Genomic DNA, 19,609 nt, shown 5'->3' on the forward strand with positions numbered 1-19,609 from the left:
GAAGCTGAATAACGGAACTAACAAACATGACCTAATTTGCATATGTATAATTTATTTTCACAAAAGCCAGGATACCAGCAAAAGAGAAAGATATTGTGATAAGGTAGGGGACACAAAGGAATGCTGGGATGTGTGGAATGTTCTGTTTTTGAGCTCGGCAGTTGATACATGGTTATCTATAAGTATTTATTACACTGTACTAAATTGTACATATATAAGTAAGTATGTCACAATTAAAAATCCATTTGTTGGTCCTTTCAGACATAGCTGGTAGAAGTGCACACCCATGTGTATTTTCCTGGGAGAAATTTGGCAATCAGCATAAAGGCATAAAATATGCATAGGCAGAAATTCCACGTCCAACAATTTATGTTAAAAGCAAACCCAGATGGAAAACAGAGACGCATCTTTAATAAGACCCCCTGCAGGCTGTCTGTAAGGGTGCAAATTCGAAACTGCATAGATGTCCAAAAAAGGAGGGTTGGCTAAATAAATTGTAGTAGCAGCCATACAGAAGCATAGTAGGCAGCCACTACGAAAAGTTTCCTAAAAGCTTTTTATTGGCATGAGAAAGTGATCAAGATGTTTTAATGTTAAAAACATAAAATAGGAAGTAAGAATAGTTTCATTTTTATAAGAAAATTATATGCATATTGTAAACAATATCCCTTAAATGACCTATTTGCTTTTCACCAATTTAGTTTTAAAAAAATCTACAACAATTCCAATTGCCTGTGTCACTTAAACAAGAGGTACTTTTCTCTGAAAAGAAACTGATTCCAACCAGAATCAAAATGGATCAGTGTAGGCAGGTCCTGACTGCCCGAATCTCACCTGCTGTCTCCCTGATGAGGAACGGAGGACCCAGCACCCAGGCTGGCGGTCTCACAGCACAGGCTTTCCTGGTTCTGGGTCTCTGACCTCTTTCATTTCTGCAGATCCAGACAGATTTTCTTACAAATCTTCTGTCCCTGCTCCTCTGGCTATTCTGAGTATGTCATCACGTTGCTCTTCCAATTGCTACAAAGTAAGAAGAGGGTGAATGAAGGCAGTTGTATCAGTGGGTGGTTTTTTGTGTGTATGTGTGTTTTTTTTTCCAAACTGCTAAAAAATACTCTGCTTGATTTAAGAAAAGCATTTATTGGAAACACTTCAGAGAATTGCTAGACAGCAGAGACTAAGGCTTGGGAAAGGCAGGACCAAGTCAGCCTCAGAGATTCAGAGGTCAGCCTCAGAGGTCACAACAGCAGCATCCCCATGAGGCCAGAGTGGTCCAGGAATTGCAGCTGCGTGATCCAGAACCAGCCATTCTGGGTGCTGCATCTCTTGTCCTCCGCTCGGATTCCAAGATGAGAGCATCTGCTTGAGGCCCTGGTGTTAGGGCGTGCCCACCTCCTAGTTACAGAAGGTCCCCGGTTCCAATCCTAATAGACAGCAGCCAAGGAAAACCAGGCTGTTATTAGGAGAGGGAAATGGCTGCTGAGAAGCCCAAGAAAGCTCCCAGATGTTTACGACATTGCTTATTACTGAGACAGTTGCATCAAGAAATATACAGGAATGGTTGCTGTATTTACAACATAAAAATAGCTATTGTCCCAGCTGGAAGTATGAGAGAATGGGGACTTTAGGAGTCTGATGTTTCCCTGTTCTTTGTCTTTTGCGTCTGCCAACTATCCTTTTGGATGTTTCCCTTACTACAAAATTCAACCTATTCTTGGATAAAAAGCAGAAAGTCTCAATCATCACAGACATTTCAATGAGAGATGCCAAAGCTGTGTGTGGGTGGGCGCACACGTGTGTTAGTACATGCATGAGTTAAATATTACAAAAAAGTTTGGGGGATTACTACAAATATAAAAATATATATACATGTAGGTGGAAGTTGGCAACTAGTAACCACCTCTGTGTTCTGTCTGACTACTCAGGAGACCCTTTGCGTCTTTTCTCATCCCTGGCACCATTACCTGGGTAACAGGAAAAACTCCCCATAAAGGCTAAGGTGAGAACAGGATGGAGCCACTTGTCTCTCTTGTTTGAGGCGGTGACCTGACATCCTCTGAAATGTCACTGGAATGGCTGTCACTGAAGTGGCAATTCATACAAGAGATGAGGGAAACAGTGAGCCCAACTAGGATTGCCATTTGACAATCCGCTTTTGTTTTTATAGCAATCTCCGTCATTCAGCAGTCATAGGGAAGTCTGCCTTTTTCCATCTGTGTCAGGAGAAGAGAATGTAGACATGTGAGCTTTCCATTGTATGTCTGAGGTTCCGAAGGCTGTCAGACTCACACTGTCCCTTTAGTACTGTTGTATAACAACAGCTGATCTCTGAAAGTTTTGTCTTTCAGAGGGAACTTTATTCCGAGAAGGAGTGATACTCAAAACATTTAACCGTGGCCACAGCAGAGACACTGGCCAATCAGAATGGATGCCAGCCATAAAGAGCCATTAAAGCCCCCCGATGAGTAAGTTATCTCCCATCCCGGGGGCCAAGAGCATCTGGGTACTCAGTTACTCAGCCACTTGACCACTGACAGCCTGGAGTTCCCAAATTCTCAGCCCTGGACAATCAGCTGGGCAGAACACCAATCCTACATTCACTTCGTTTCCTTTAAGGTCTTTTGCTGGCAACCCACTCCCATTGTTGTATCAACCCAGGTACACTGTTACACAGGAACTTGTTCTGTCTACTGAAAAAGACAAGATAGTTGTTGTCCGGGTGTCAGGGAACTCCCGGCACTGAAAGAAAGGTTGAAGACACAGGCTCAGGAGCAGGGGCGAGCCGAGGCAACGCAGCCAGGCAGGTTCTCAGGAGAGGTACACTGGTCAGGGAGCTGCTGGACAATGCGAGAGTGCTGCCAACCCTGGAATTGGTGCCACTCAGTCTATGAGTGTGGTCTGAGTCAGGGCCACCTGTTTGACCAGAAGGGCCAGCGGGGCAGAGGGAGGAAGTAGCCTTTCATTTTGGCTTCTGCAGCTGCCCGCAGAGCCATCACGAGGGCTCACACAATTGGGCATCCTCAAAACATGAAAAGAGGGCTCAGAGGTTGCAGGGTGAGAGAAAAAGAAAACGCAAGAGAAACGATCACCAAAGAAAAGTGAGCCATGGTGGGACTGAGTCAGGACGAAGAGCTGGTCCGGAGAGGTCCTGTGGGGCCGCAGGAGTGTGGGAAGGGGTGAGAGGAAGCCTGGCCCCCTATCCTCTCTTCCCACCTAATTCAGGGCGCATCTGAATTTGAATCAGCGACCTCTGGGTCATCAGTCAAGTGCTTTACTCAGAAACAACGCGTGTTGTATAATAAGCATGTTTCGGTTCTGACCTTTGATGCAAGGAGTCGCGTTATTAAATACTTATGAGCTGTCACCACACCTAGCAGCATTGTGCCACGACAATCTGTCACCACCCTGCCATGCCCTTGCCTTCCTCACCTTTCCCACGTCCTCCACCTCTACACACCTGGCGATCGTCTATGCCCACAGCTCAGCACCCATTTCCCTCAATCCTGGGCTGAAGGCAGAGCTTGAAAATCACGGACGTTTGCCACCAGAATGTTTCCAGCCACTTAGAATCGCTGGCTATTAGGACCAAGGTTAGCAGGGGAGTGTGCTTCCCAAAAACAAACTGCCCAGGCCCCAACTCAGTCCTACTAAGCCAGAATTCCTAGAAGGTCATCTGCATTTTTAGTAAGGTCGCTACATGATCCTGACACAGTCAGGCTGGGTCATCTCTAATTCCGGGTGTTCCTCCGTGATGGAAACTTCAAAAAGCACCTCCTAATAAAGAACTTCTGGTACAAGCAGATTAGTGACAGCACCATGACTTGTTCCAGGTAACAGAAGTCACCTGAGAAAACTGACAGACCAAGAAGAGTGGTGATGAGGCTGGACGCTAAGTCAGGAAGATCTTTTATCTGTATTTGGCAATAAAGCAAGTGGCCGGCAGGGGGCGCCCGGATTTGAACCGGGGACCTGTTGATCTGCAGTCAAATGCTCTACCCCTGAGCTACACCCCCGTGCTTACCTAAAGTTCCTCTTTAGCATACTTCACTTTGTTGCCATATCCAAGGATTCCACACTGTACAGGAAATTCTGTTCATTCCTAATCAGTCTATGGAAATTGGCAGACCCATCACAAACCGACTAGAGACCCCTCTTCTGGCCACGAGTTCACCTTTCCATTCCCCAGAAACCCCTCCCTTGCCTAATAGGCACTTTGCCACTCTGTAGCCACGACTGAGTTCCTTCAATAAAGGGAAGTCTCTCCGTCTCCCCTCTCTCAGTGCCTGGCGGGCAGTGCAAGAGGGGAGGAGTAGCAAGGCGTAGGAATCATGTTTGTATTAGTCAACTATTTCCACACTAATGCTTCACAACAAATCCCGAAATTCAGACGCATGCAACAGTAAGCATTTATTTTCATGTTCAGAGGTCAGCAGCACTGATGCCAATCAGCATATCTAGGCTTGACTTAGTGGCCCTGCTTTAAACTGTGGGTCCATCTGTGCTTGGATTCTCTGTGAGTTGGACCCAGGTCTGCTCCATGTCTGTTCTTTCTGGGGTGGGGTTGGAGGAGTAGCAGCGAGCAGGGAACTTTTCTCTTGTCAATGGTAGACATGCAAAAAGACAAGCCCGACTACACAAGCAGGGGTCAAGCCTCTGCTTGTATCATAGTGCTAACATCCATCAGTCAAAGCGAGTCACTGGACCAAGCCTTGAGCCAAGGGCAGGGAACTGTATTCCGTTACATTCCACTAATGGGAAGACCTGAAAGTCTTATGGCAAAAGGGCACAGACCTAATAAGTGAAGACATGGGGCCAACAGTTTAACTACCAGGGTCTGCCCTCTTGGTCATAATTATTGACATCTCTCCCACATGCAAAATCGACTCAGCTTTATTCCAAGGCCCCCCCAAAGCCTCATTCAATCAGACAAAGACCGAGATCCTATGATCTACATTAGATCATGTGAGGTTTCACTTGATCCAGAGATCTATGTACTTAAAAGACAAGTTCTCTATGTCTCATGCACCCAAAATCCAGTGATGGTACAGGAGACTTACTGCCATCAACATTTATAGGATGGGCTTGGCTGGGTGGGTCGGCTAGAAGCTGTAGGTCTAATGGACCTTGGCTCTTCTCCGGAGTTGGGCTGAGGCTTGGACTGTGCGTCCATGTGGGGGCCCAAGCTCAAGGGGAGCAGCTTCCAGGGTAATCACAACTCATGGGAATGATGGAAGTGCCAGAGGGCACACCTTCCGGATGTGGTCTGAATCCTAGCTTTGGGAAAGGGTTCCTCTTCCGAATTTGTCCTTGCTTGGGTCCCTCACCCCAGGGGTACCTTTAGAGTTTTCTTTGCACCTTTGTAAATACTTTGCTTTTATAGCACAATAATTCTTTATATTAAACTTCCCGTCTAAATCACTGTGTGGTTCCTGTCTCCTCGGCCCAGCCCAGAGCAAAGGGTGCAGAGCACCCAAAATCAACTGAGACATTGCTATCTATTTAAAACAGAATGTGGCATCAGGGAAGCCATTTGCTTGTATTTGGCAATAAAGCAAGCCGCCGGCAGGGGGCGCCCGGATTTGAACCGGGGACCTGTTGATCTGCAGTCAAACGCTCTACCCCTGAGCTACACCCCCGTGCGTGGTAAAAGCGCCTCCTTCCCGTTTCACCTGTGTCACCCAAGCATTCCATAGTGTACAGTTAAATCCTATTCATTCCTGGTAGGCCTGTAAAACTGGCAGGCCCATCACAGACTGACTGGAGACACCTCTCTGGCAATGAGTTCATCCTTTCATTCCCCAGAGACCCCTCCCTTGTCTAACAGGCACATTTTCACTCTGGCCACAACCTGAACTGCCGGCTCCGGGTAGGGGGCACCAGGTTTAAGAACCCTAGACTTTTTATAGCCTTCCTTCCTTCCTTCCTTCCTTCCTTCCTTCCTTCCTTCCTTCCTTCCTTCCTTCCTTCCTTCCTTCCTTCCTTCCTTCCTTCCTTCCTTCCTTCCTTCCTTCCTTCCTTCCTTCCTTCCTTCCTTCCTTCCTTCCTTCCTTCCTTCCTTCCTTCCTTCCTTCCTTCCTTCCTTCCTTCCTTCCTTCCTTCCTTCCTTCCTTCCTTCCTTCCTTCCTTCCCTCCCTCCTCCCGCAGCTCCACCTACTCTGCTCCCTCCTCCCACCCTCCCCGCTCTTCACCCTCCTGCCTGGCTGCACATCCCGCACTCCCTGCTTTTACCCCTCTCCTTGGTCTAATCCCTGCCTGAGGCCATCTCCTAGGGACTTGGCTGAACACAAGGGAGCCAGGGCCACCAGCGCCGGAGTGGCGGCAGCCCCTGAATTCCTGGGCAGCAACAACCCGGGAAACTAGTGCGAGGCCCACGGCCTGGCCCCGGGCCCTGGTCTGTCGGCCCCGGGCCCTGGTCTGTCGTCAGAGGTCTCCCTTTCCCTCGGCCCCACAGGGGGGAGCCCGTTTTCCTCCGCAGACCTACAGGTACCTCGTGAGGACACACGCCAGTCCTTCCGGAAGGGCACCAGGCCCTCCAGACTCCGAGGATTTGGAGGAAGGACAGCAACCTCAGGGGTATGTTACTTGGCATCAGACCCTGTGGGATTCCCGGGAGACCACAGAGGACACTGAGTTATGCACTGGAAGATAAGTGTGTGTGTGTGGGGGGGTATTTTCTCATTCATATGCAGTTTATTTATATCATGCAGGTAACATTTCACTTGAAAAACATAATCTAAATTCTAAGTATTTATTCCAGTGAGAGCAACTCATTGCCCCCTCCATGATGTTTCCAACACAATCAACCTGCTACCATATTGCTGGCTGATTGCCCAGCCTATAAAACAGCGTCTTTATCTTAGGGGATGCAATTGGAAAGTTGGGCACCCTTCCCTGGCAGAGGCCAGGGAATGGTGGACAATCGTGTTGTGCGGTCGGAGCCTGGGGAGGTTTTCTGACAAAGGCCTGACCTGCCTCTTGTCTCTTCTCTTCCTGCAGGAAGATGTAGTCGGCTGCAATGCCAACACCAAGTCTGAATAAAAACGACAGCAGGTCCATACAGTGGAATATTATTCAGTGATAAAAAGGAATGCGTTATCTAGACATGGAGGAACCCTAAATTGCCAACTGAAAGAAGCCGATCTGGAAAGGCTACATACTATATGCTTCCAACTATATAACATTCTGGAAAAGGCAAAACTATGGAGGTAGCAAAAAAATCAGTGGTTGCCTTGGATTCGGGGAAAGGGAGAAAAGGATGAATAGGAAAAGCTGGGGGAATTTTTATGGCCGTGAAACTATCCCATATGTTACTGTAATGGTGTGCACATGACATTATTAGGTATTTGTCAAAATGAAACCGACAGCAAATCATAAAAGCCTAGATATGCTAGAATTTAGCGTTTAGTTAAAATTATAAAATTAGTCTTTTTAAGAGTTGTAGCTGCCCTGGCTGTCATGAAGCAGCCTATAGTTTAAGATTAAGAAAGAATGTTAGTCATATCCTGGGAGGCCTGCTTGTAAAGCTAAAGTTCCAGGAAAGAATAGAAAAGTATACTTTGCTGAAGATAATAGAAGAATGTAGCCTGTTAAGCATATATGATGATGAGCTCTGTTTTTCCTAACTTAAACAGTAATTGAGGTCATTAGATATACAGCTGTTTTTCTACTCTTAAGACAATATCACTGACCCACAATCCCAAGATGTTTTGTAGAACTTTGGTTTGTTTGCCAGCAGGAAGATCACCGGGCCACAGTCATGAAGACGGTGGACAGGATGTCCCCAGGAGCTAAATAAATCAGATTAAGAAAATCCTGAAGCTTGCACAAGAACTGACCAATCAACACATCCCATCACCCCAAACCCCTTACTCATGATTTTTTTGCCTCTAAAAATCGTCAGTTGTAAGCCAATTGGGAGTTCGGGATTTTAAGCGGTAGCTGCCTGTTCTCCTCACTTGGTGCCCTGAAAATAAAGCGACTTTAATTTCCCCACTGCAAATCTTGGGGTTCAGTGTTTGGCTTTGCTGCCTACTGGGCAGATGGATCCTCGTTGGGTTTGACTAAAATAACTCAAAAAGCTGTACAAACCAAAGGGAGAAACTTAATGTAAACTATAATACTTCAGTTAATAATAATGTATCAATATTCATTCGTCAATTCTAACAAATGTAGCACACTAATTCAAGATGTAATAATAGCAGAAACTGGGTGAGGGGGTATAAGAAAACTGTACTTTCTGCTTTATTTTTCTGTAAACCTAAAATTGCTCTAAAAAACAAAGTCTATTTTTTTTTTAATAACAGCAGGTAGGGGATGCCTGGATTACGAGTCAGAGATTACATGATTTGTGTTCAAACGATCTACAGATGAGCCAATGTTGGAATCTAAAAGACATCTTTTCAGCCAATAATGCTCTCCAGAATTCTAACACAGCAAGTCACCGACATTTTCAGAGCTCTTCCATAACCTGGGAGGTCTGCTACATGGACAGCTTTCCCACCTGGCCTCCTGCCTACTTACATGAACTGAGAGAGCTGAGCAAACACACACATCTACCATAGGGTCAGGACAAAACCTCTAATTCTGGAAGATGACATTTTCTAATGAATCATTTCCTGAGCCAGAAGATGACACGACCTTTCTTTCCTTCTTCCCCTTCTTGAAGTTAGCCAAATTTTGAGAGCCACCTAACACGCAAGCAGAGTCATTAATTTGGTGGCTGACAGCTCTTCGGTGACCACTTGTGTAGATGCAGGATGGAAAGAAAACCAGCAGGGGGCACCCGGACTTGAACAGGGGACCTGTTGATCTGCAGTCAAATGCTCTACCTCTGAGCTACACCCCCATACCAGCCAGGGTTCCCTAAATAGCATCATTTCTCTATGTTGCATCTTCCAGTACATTGCAACTGCAGTTCCTTTTCAAAGAACCAGTGAGAACCTGCAGAACTGCAACCCCCAGAGCGATGCCCTCTAGTCACCAACCTCCCCTTTGTTTCCCAAAGAATTGCTTACCTCTTGTTCTGTGATTCCTCGACAGACTATATTTCAGCTGGGCTGGGTTTGTTTCCTATGCGAAACTAGTTATCACTCATCTATTTGCTTTTTGTTCCGTGGGTTTACACCTTTTTTATTGCTTTATTATAACCAGGAAAACATTATTTAGAAAGTGACATATTTAACTGAAAACATACATATAAATAAAATAAAAATTAAATACATCTAACATACAGATCTGTATTTTAGTAGGGGAAAAAAACCCACATTTTCCTCCGTCAGAAGTAAAAACTATTCGGGGCCGGCCCAGTGGCTCAGGCGGTTAGAGCTCCATGCTCCTAACTCCGAAGGCTGCCGGTTCGGTCCCCACATGGGCCAGTGGGCTCTGCCCCCTGCAACTAAGATTGAACACAGCACCTTGAGCTGCCGCTGAGCTCCCGATGGCTCAGTTGGTTGGAGCGTGTCCTCTCAACCACAAGGTTGCTGGTTTCCACTCCCACAAGGGATGGTGGGCTGCGCCCCCTGCAACAGCAACTGCAACTGGACCTGGAGCTGAGCTGCGCCCTCCACAACTAAGACTGAAAGGACAACAACTTAAAGCTGAACAGCACCCTCCACAACTAAGATTGAAAGGACAACAACTTGACTTGGAAAAAAGTCCTGGAAGTACACACTGTTCCCCAATAAAGTTCTGTTCCCCTTCCCCTAAAATCTTTTTTAAAAAAAGTAAAAACTATTCTTAGAAAAATTAAGTATACATGTTAAAAAGGACGGAATGCGCCCCCCTTCCAAATAATGTATAACTATCAAACCAGCGGAGGGAAAGTAGGTATAGGAGTGAATAATAAAAATTAATCAATCCAAAAGAAAATACTAAAGGAAGTGTAGGAGGAGCAAAGGAGTAAATGGGAAAAGTAAAATGATAGGATAAATTCAAATATATCAGTAATCACAATAAATGCTAATGAATTAAACTCAAATATATCCACAGCGAGCTGTTTATAAGCGATATTCTCAAAACATAAAAATAAAGTTTGAAAATAAAGTGATTAAACTGAATACCAAGAAAATATGAACCACAAGAAATATTTACATAACAAAAAATCTGTTTAAAGCAAAAAGTCATTAATCAGAATAGAGGAGACACTTTTTCAAGGTGTAACAATCATACTAAGCCTGGAAATATCGATAACAAAACATGACAGTTACTGGAAGACATGAATACATTCATAATCATTTAGAGATTTTCATACACCTCTCTCAGAAACAAACAGATCACATAGGTGAAAAGATTAGTAAAGCTAAAGGATGTTTAAATTTCTAAATAATAAAATTAATAAAGATATACATTGTATACCTTATATATTATATATATATTTATATATCATAAAAATGTAAAATTATCTCACTCACATGCTAAAGAGAGAGCATCTCTAGAGAGAGTGATAGAGAGCAAGAACTACAACCAACAAACATAGCAAACATTGTTTTAGAACACTCACAGAGTATTTATAGAAACCGATCAGGTACTCAGACAGCAAAAAAGTCTGAAAAAACCTTAAGTAATCCCTATCACACTAACACTAGGAAATTCTAATAAAATAATGTAAAAACTCCACAAAAGTTTGGAAACATACACTACCGAATAATTCGTAGGTTAAACAAAAAAATCATATTGAAAATTACAACATAATTAAAAATAAACACAAGAAAAGTACTATGCAATAAGAAAGACTTCTCTAAAGCAGTATTCAAAGTGGTATGTTTGAACAAGAAAAAAAATTAATGAGCCCATCATTCAACTTAAGATTATAGAAAAATAACAGAATAAAGACTGAAAATACTAGGAAAGAAATAAAAAAGATAAAAAGAGCAATTAATAAAATATATATCAAGAAAAGAACAAAGAAGAACAAATAAAAATTAGTTTCTTGATACAACTCATAAATTAGACAAAGCACTGGTGAAACCATTTAAGAAATAGAACACAAAAATAAACAAGAATAAGAAAAAGGGATAAAAATACAGATAACACAGAGATTTTAAAAAATCACGAGCTACCATAAACAAGTTTATAGCAATTATAAAAACTTAGATGAAATGCACATTTTTAAAAGAAATTGAATAAATGATCAAAAATTTCCCTTCAAAAAATGGACAAAACTAAGATGAACTTTATAGATGATTTCTACACAACTTTCAAGGAACATATCATTCCTCTCTCTTCCAGGAAATGGAAATTTTCTGGAATTTATTTCAATTCATAAGGCTAGTATAACATCTTAAGGAATGGTCCTTATCGGCATTTTGAAGAATTGCTTTTATCTTATCTCTCATTTCCAAAACTCATGCAAACAGTCTTAATAGCCATTATACGTCAGTGTGGAAAATGCAGAGACAAACTGGGCTTTTCAACATCACCCAGGGCAGTTTCTGGCTCATGGTAAATGCTCAGAGACATTTGCTTCATGAACATGTGCCCATTTCACCTCCTCAGACTGTACTGAAATCTCAGCTTCTGCTGAGCACCCCACAGTGCCCAGCGCACAGTAGGACCTTGAAAAAGGGAAGTTTAGAAGCTCTAAGAAACCTTCAAAAACCAAGGATGTTCAGATCCATCTGGGAGGAAAACTTCATGTTTCCACGTTCCAACCTGGATACCCTCCTTTGTGGGGACAAAGGTATCCTCTCATCTTGTTTCCTCACCTGCAACACAGAACTAATAATACAAAGCCCCTCGATTTGGAGTTTTTTGAGACAAACTGGGCTTTTCAACTCACATTAGGCTGTGCCAGATGGAACAGTGGATTTCCTCCTTGACTCACTTGAACAAAGTTACCCCATATTGCGGAGGGTAGGGGCAGGAGGTTTCTTGAGTTTTAGCTTCCTAAATAGTAAAGTGGAAAGAGGGCTAACCAAGGACAAAGAAACCACCCCAGTGGTCCCAGGCAGGCCCCAGGAAGAGAGGGAGAGGCCCCCAGCACACTGGCCTTTGATGGAGCTGAGGCACCAAGGCCTGACAATCATGCAGAAGAGGCAAAAGTGAACAGGAGCCGTGGGTGTGGGTGCCCGTGTGAAAGGCCTGGTCCCAGATGTGTGGAGGTCGAGAGCAGTGGTACTCAAACTATGGCCCCAGACCAACAGCCTCAGCGTTACCTGAGAACTTGTTAATCAGAAACTTTTAGGATGGGACCCAGTCATCTTGGTTTTAATAAGCCCTCCGCATCATTCTGATGCACCCTAAAATTCAGAACCACTGGTCCAGAGCAGAGTTCAGAGGATGAGCAGTTTGATTTGACTGTGGTCACTGGTTTCAATCCGGGCTCTCCCTACCAGCTCAGGCTGGTCCTGGGACTGGTGCTAGAATTCCCAGCCTCTCCCCTTCTTGGGTGTTTCAGTACCTGAGTCTTCCTGCAGGTGGAGCAAAAGGAAGCAGATGCATATCTCTGACAGCTGTTTTCTCAAAGTGGGGTTTCCTGACTTTCCCTAAGGAGCTTGTTCCTAACTCCAGATCCTATCCGCATGATTGACAAGCTCCCAAGATGACTGCCGAGTACAGGAAATCTGAGGACGGGCCCAAGGGGTACAGTCCATGCATCAGGTCAAATCCTGGTGTCCCACATTAGCTTTTCCGTGCGGTGCTTGAGGGGTGTGGCACGTTCACGCTCTGCTAACCCCCACTCTAGTCCTCCCCTCAATCATCTCAGGTCTGCATAAATCTATTCAGATAGCTCTGGTTAGGTAGCCTTTCTATTTTTGGACTGATGGAAGATAAGGACAAGAGGAAGATAAGATAGTCATTGGCTTAGTGGATCAGCTGCTGATCCTGTCAATATGGAGCTCGGTGACCTTGAATCTGTTTCCAGATGCCCACTGTGAAGGGCACAGGCTAGTAACTCTGAAAGCCCTTCCGGATAAATGTCCGTATCAGTGTTGGAATTTCCAGAAAGGGCAGGCATGCAGCGACAGCTGGGGGAACCTGTTGCTTGTTACATCAGGCTTGGCAGCTTCCAGGAGGCCCAGGCTGAGTGAACATCAGCGGCAATAATTTATAGGACTACTGAGCATGACCTCACAGGTGAACGGCACTATTACTCAGGCTTATGTATATAGCTCAGGGGTAGAGCATTTGACTACCTGTCAAGAGGTTCCTGGTTCAAATCCAGGTGCCCCCTGCTGTCTTTCACTTTTGCTCACTAGAGCTAATGTTGACGATTCAGCTCCTTTGCCTAATACTGTCTTCCCAGATCTGCGGGCAAGTCAGGGGTAACTCAAAACCCCGTCATTGAGCACCAACCACAGTCCCAGAGCGATAGGTCCCTCCAACTCTGACTTTTTATTTCACTTACCACAGGTCTTGTTCTCTGGTTTAGGTTCACTTTTTCCACATGTTTTCATTGCCCCAAATCAGTGGTGTGCTGGTAAGTGTTTAACAAGTGGCATTTAGGGGAGGAGGTATCACTGATTTTTAGTGTTTCCCAATTTCATAGTGTAAATAATCTCACCGCGGCCAATGTCAAGCTACAAAAATAAGATCACTAAACATTCACGAAATGTGATCCTCACAAAAATAAGATGGTGAGTTGGGAAGATACGCTCACAATTGACTCTCTGGTGCAAGCCAGCTCGAGCACACCTTCCTAATCCAACTTCCCTGTAGAGACATGGGCTCTTTCACTTCCACTCTATGCTCATGCTTACTGACATCAGAGCAGTGGTTTTGCCCATCTGTTCATCCATGAAATCCTCCATTCAATCAGGATGTATTTGATTCCTACTCAATGCCAAATATAGGAAAGACAGAGCTGAAAAAGAACTGTCTTGTGGTGAGCAAAACAGTCAAATGAAGAAATGGTCAAGTTGCTGATAAGGATACCTAGACAACAGTAGAAGGGTGCTAGTTTAAAAATGAAAGGATTTCTGTTACCAGCAATATGCTAGACTAGGTCATCTAAAACTCATCCTATTTCAAAACACCCAGAAATGCAAGATAAAATATAACAAATATCCATTCATGGGTATAGCTGAGCTCTCATGATAGTAAATGATATCTCAGGGGTGGGGGTGGGGGATGAATTAAAACACTGAGAAGTCAATTTGAACTGATCCCGAGAATTCCTGTGGTGGTTATGGTGAGATAACCTAGGTGTTGAGTTTTCATAGCCATGTGGGTCCGGGAGATTAAGTCTTAGACCTGCAATTCCCTTTCCCCATATATAGTCAGACTCTTAGAGAGTCATACCATTAGCAAGAAAAAAAAAGTGGGCTAGAAAAACACCAGCACAAGAAACAAGAAGTCTTTCTCTTCTCAGGAAGAAGGGGGCATCTACCCTGAGAATTCACAACCACAGATGTATCCTCACACATGTTAGTACATTGAATTTACAATCCCGGCATGGTTCAGAAACTCTCCAAGCTTAAAGTTAACATAAACATTGTGCCCAGGCTAACAATGTCTCCGGAGTACCAGAAGAAGCAAACACAGACTCTGAAGGGTGTGCCTACAAGTCAGGCCACACAACTTCCACTGATGAAACCTGGCTTAAGATGGGCTCACAATTCAAAATAACAAAATATACAAGGAATCAGTCTACCATGAGTGAAAACCAGCAGACAAAATAAAGAATACCAGATAGCAGAATTATCAGATGAATACTAAAAAGTAAGTGTGTTTAAAATTATTAAAGACATAATGAATTGAATATATGAGAATATGTCATTTTTTTTAATGATGAAGCATATTTATCTAAAATGAAAAACACGGTAACTGAAGTTAATAGTATAACAACAGATTAGTATCTATAAACAAAAAAAATACAAACCATAAGAGAGTGGCTAAGAAAGGTAGAGAGGAGAATGAAGTGTTCTGAAATATGTCACATATAAATTCTACAAAGAGAAAATATAAAGGAGAAAAGGCAATGTTAAATGATAAAATGCCTGAAATTTTTCCAGACTTGTACAAAGACACAATATCTCAGATTTAGGAATCATGAGTTCTAAGAAAGTTAAGTAAAAATAAATCCACACCTACGCACTGTGGTGAAACTTCATAATACCATAAACAAAGAGATGGTCTTACAAGCAGCCAGACAGAAGAGACAAATCATGTGCTAAGGAATAATCAGACCGACAGCAGACTTTTCAACAGAAGCAATGAAAGTCGGAAGACAATGGAATAAAATGTTAAAAGTGTGAAATAATGTAATTTAAAAATTCACTACTCAGCTCAACTACCATTCTGGAGTGAACGAAAAATAAGATATTTTCATATAGTTGAAAGCATTTACTTTTAACATATCCTTGCTGAAAGAATTTTTTAAAGTCATAGTTTAGAAAGAAAAACACTGAACCCAGAAGGAAGGAGAAATGAGAAAAAATAGTGACCAGAGAATACTACAGTCATGTGCCACGTAACGGCGTGGATACGTTCTGAGGATGATTTCATCATGGTGTGAACATCACAGGATGCCCGCACACAAACCTAGATGGTAGCCTACCGCACACGTAGGCTACACGGTATAGCCTATTGCTCCTAGGATACAAGCCTGCACATCGTATTACTGTACAAAACAACACGAGATTAAGTCAAGCACAAGAGAAACTGATGCAATCAGGAGAAAGGGCAAGCACAAGATGCATGAAGCTGCTGCTGGCAGAACAGTCATTTGTTATCATTATCAAGTATTATGCACTGTACATAATTGTGTCTGCTATACTTTTATATGACTGGCAGTGCAGTAGGTTTGTTTACATCAACACCCCCACAACACATGTGAGTAATGCCCTACGAGGTTACAATGGCTATGACATCGCTAGGTGATGGGAATTTTTCAGCTCCACTTTAATCTTATGGGACCACTGTCATATATGTGTCCGTTGTTGATCAAAAAGTCATTATACAGCATATAACTGCAATAAGGCCATAAATCTAAACAGCATAGTATATGTACATGTATATAAAATCTACATATATAAAATAAGTATATATATAATGTATGTATATATAAAAGAGGTGGGGAAGTTAAAAATAAGATTTAACTAAAAAATTACACATAAGACAGAAGGGAAATTATATGATTAAACTAATTTACTAAAGCCCTTCCATTGTTTAGAAGGAGGGTGGAAATAGTAATTAATGTTAGACTATATTAAACCAAATGTGTGTGTAAAATTTTAAATAGTAACCCCTAAAAGCATAGAAAAGGAAGGCATAATTTTCAAATCAGTAGAAATAAAAAGGTGAATAAAGGAACATTAATCAATCCAATAGAAAGAAAGAATGGAGAAAAAGGCATAAAAAAGAATCAGAATCAATAGAAATCACAAAGTAAGATGGTAGAAATGAATAAAAAATACATTATTATACATAATATAAAAATACAGTCATAATAAATGCAAATGAACTATTTGCCAATTAAGATAGAAATTGTCGTACAACAACAAAATCTAGCTACACGCTCTTATAAAACATCTGAAACATAAATATACAGAAAGTTTGAAAGTAAAAGGATGGGAAAAGATATATCAAACAAAAACTAACCAAAATAAAGTTAACGTAGCTATATCAATATCAGATAAAATGGATTATAGGTTAAAAGTATTATTATGGTTATGAGCATTACTTCATAAAAATAAAATGAACACTTCCCCAAGAAAGTACAATTCTAAACTGGTATATACAGTCTCAAAATATATAAAGCAAAAATTGTCAGAAATACATGGAGAAATCTGACTAACGCACACTCTTAATAGATTTTAATACATCTTTTTCAGTCACTGATAGATCAAAAAGGCAAAAATATATAGGACACATATATAACACAATCAATAAGCTTGATTCAATAGCAGCCAAAATCCCTACAGCCAACATGAAAATATACATACTCTTTTAAAGCAAACATGGAACATTTTCAAACATTTTTTGCATACTTGGCCACAAAGCAAGTCTCAGAAAATCCTAAAAAAAATATTAAAAAAAAAATCAACGTCACATACTACATTCTCCTACTATAAGGCAAAACTCAATAACAAAAAAATAAGAGAGACCCATACATTTGAAAGCTAAAAAGTATTTTTCAATAACCTCATGGATAGAAAAAGAACTAATAAAAATCAGAAAATTTTTTTAGTAAATAGTTTAATTGCAGCCCATTTTCACATGGAGAAATGGACAGTACCATTTATCCTTAGAGGAAGCTCGCTAATTTGTTTGAGTAAACAGTAGCTGGCTGGTTCACCAAAAGCCAATTCATACAATGACCAGATAGCCAAAGCCAAATTGGATGAAAGTTAAACCGCTGAATATCAACTGGCTGAAAAACCAATTTGAATTATTGAGAATGTTTTTAAAAATTTGCTCCATCTTTGGAACAAGTTTGTTTTGCCTTTGTCTCTTGTCCAGAGGTGTTAAATAACAGTTTAAACCAAATTTAGGACAGTTCTCCAAAATTACTTTGCAATGCAGATATAGAGGCAGGGATGGATGCAGGAACGGGGTCAGAGGTGCAACTAAAGGGAGTAGAAGGGAGGTTTCTCAAAAACTGGGAGAACAGCGAATAGGATATTTTGCTCCAATCTGAATTGCTTTTAGCACCTGCTGACCCAGAGTCTATAAATAGAGCCCAATCCTGGTCAGGTAGGTTGAGTCAAAGGCGTGTCAATACACTGCACGTGATAAAATAAAGGTGTGTCTTTCTTGGGTAACGTTTTCTTTTTAAATTAAGGGATTTTAAAGTAGAGTATGGGGAGGAGCTAGAAGGAACAAGTTACTGGAAGTTGACCTCAGCAAGAAGGTGGTACACCAGGCTCAAAGCATAGGCAAGGGACTTACCACAAGTTTCTGTGGCCTTAAGGGATCCTGAGATCAGACGTTGAATTTTAAGTTTTCCTTTTCCATGTCACAATACCCTTAGGATATCTTCAAATGCTCCTACAGATGGCCACGCACGCACCAGTCCTGTGTCAGTGATTCCTTAGGTATTGTCAACAAAAGTTCACAGCCACCAATCTAATGTCAACAGGAAGCCCCAATCTGGAGTAAGGAAAGAGGAGAAACTTTATTCAGAGGAACAGTTAGCAAACTAGGGAAACAGTCTCAGGTGGAGACTCAGGAGACAAAGGGGAGGCCACCTTTTATAAAGAGAGTTCCCGCCCTAGTTCCCAACTGGTCCATTTTTATGCAAATCAGAAATCCAAATCTGCACAGTCTGATTGGTCCAAATAGTGCTGTCCTGATTGGTTGGCTTCACGTGTTGATTGGAGTCGTCTGTATAGATGCAAATGAAGATACAGCTGCACAGTTCTGATTGGATGTGGTAGGTCTCAGCCCATTGGTTAAAGAGGATTCAAGGAACTCCTGCATGAGGGTGGGCTCAGAGCGCAGGAATGCAATGCAGGAGGTTGGCAGTTCAGCCTGCGACTTCGTTGAAATGCTGTGCAATGCCTGTGAGGCCTGTGTCAGCAATGGCTGCTAGACTGGCTATGAATTTGGGCCCAGTTAACCACAAGGAGTCCTTGGCAGCTATATTCCTTCCTGAGATCCACAGTATGAAGGTGTGGGGCTGGGCAGTGAGAGCGGGCCCCTCTCAGCCTTCCCTTGGAGGCCAGGCTAAGCGATGTCAATGTTGTACCCCAGAGTTCTGGGAAGTGACCAGCAGCAAGCCAGCAGAGAGCCATGGCCAGAGCTGCCACTGGGACTACCCCTGGGACGGCTGGACGAGAACGTCCCCTTCCCCGAATATTCCGGGGAAGAGAAGCTGTGGGGAAGGGGCGCAGGGAAGACGGCTCTCTGGGCGGCAGGCTCCTCTTCCCTGGAGCCCACTTCCTCTGCCTCTGCAGCTGCTGTCTTGCAGAGCAGGCTGGGCTCCTGAGACCCGCCTGCTCTGAGCGCTTCTACCAGGGGTCCTCCCCCAGGCCCGGAATGAGGCTCGTGGTGCTCAGCCAGGGGCCGCTCCCCCGAGCCCACCACTGTCCGCAGGCTTCCCGCCTGAGAGAAGGGTGGGGGCCCACGCTCAGCTCATTCTTCACACATTTATGAGGGTCCACAGTGCACGAACTAGACCAGCAAAGAGTCACCCGAGGTCCACGGGTCCATGCTGTGAGCGAGGGGGCGGGGTGCCGCTCGGGATGCGCCAGGGTCCTGGCAGCCACCGCCGCCCGCCCACCCACGCCCGTGGCCCGCGCCGTCCCGCCTGCAGGCCCCTCTCCACCTCTGGGGACTCGCTCGTCACCTACGCCCTCCCTGGGGCCTGGGTCACGGTTGGTTTAAGAGACGCGCCCTCTGCGAGGCGGTGCTTTTCCATCCTCCCCTGGCACAGAGGATGCGCTCAGTAAATGGTGGATGCAAGAATGGATGGCTGGATGCGTACCGCGGGCGAGCAGACCCGAAGCCGGCCACCGGGCGCGTCCCGGCGCCCAGCCCCTCCCGACAGCCTCGCGTGGTCGCGAGTTGAGGCAGCGAGGACCCGGCGTCCACCAGGAAGCCCGGGGCTCGCCCCACCCCCGGCCCGCGCCGCGGCGCCCTCTGGGAAGTGTAGTGTGCGCCTGCGCCCGGGGGGCCGCCGACGCCGGGGGTCTCCGGGCGGAAGCGGGACCACCCGTCCTGGGTGGCG

General features: G+C 43.8%; 1 long non-coding RNA gene across 2 annotated transcripts in view; it reads right to left on the reverse strand.

The window, feature by feature from the left end:
• Nucleotides 1-19,465, reverse strand: part of LOC308492793 — a 32,545-nt gene extending 13,080 nt beyond the window's left edge. Inside the window, exons 1-3 of one of the 2 annotated variants that reach the window (XR_013992571.1) lie at nt 18,129-18,671; nt 17,830-18,030; nt 835-1,020 (exon numbers count right to left, since the gene is read on the reverse strand). This is a non-coding gene — a long non-coding RNA (uncharacterized lncRNA). Of the gene's footprint in view, nt 1-834; nt 1,021-17,829 lie in introns of both variants that reach the window. The other variant, XR_013992570.1, reaches the window with a different exon arrangement.
• Nucleotides 19,466-19,609: the final 144 nt, after the last annotated feature.

The sequence above is a fragment of the Rhinolophus hipposideros genome, assembly GCF_964194185.1.
Source record: "Rhinolophus hipposideros genome assembly, chromosome: 25".
Classification (NCBI taxonomy): domain Eukaryota; kingdom Metazoa; phylum Chordata; class Mammalia; order Chiroptera; family Rhinolophidae; genus Rhinolophus; species Rhinolophus hipposideros.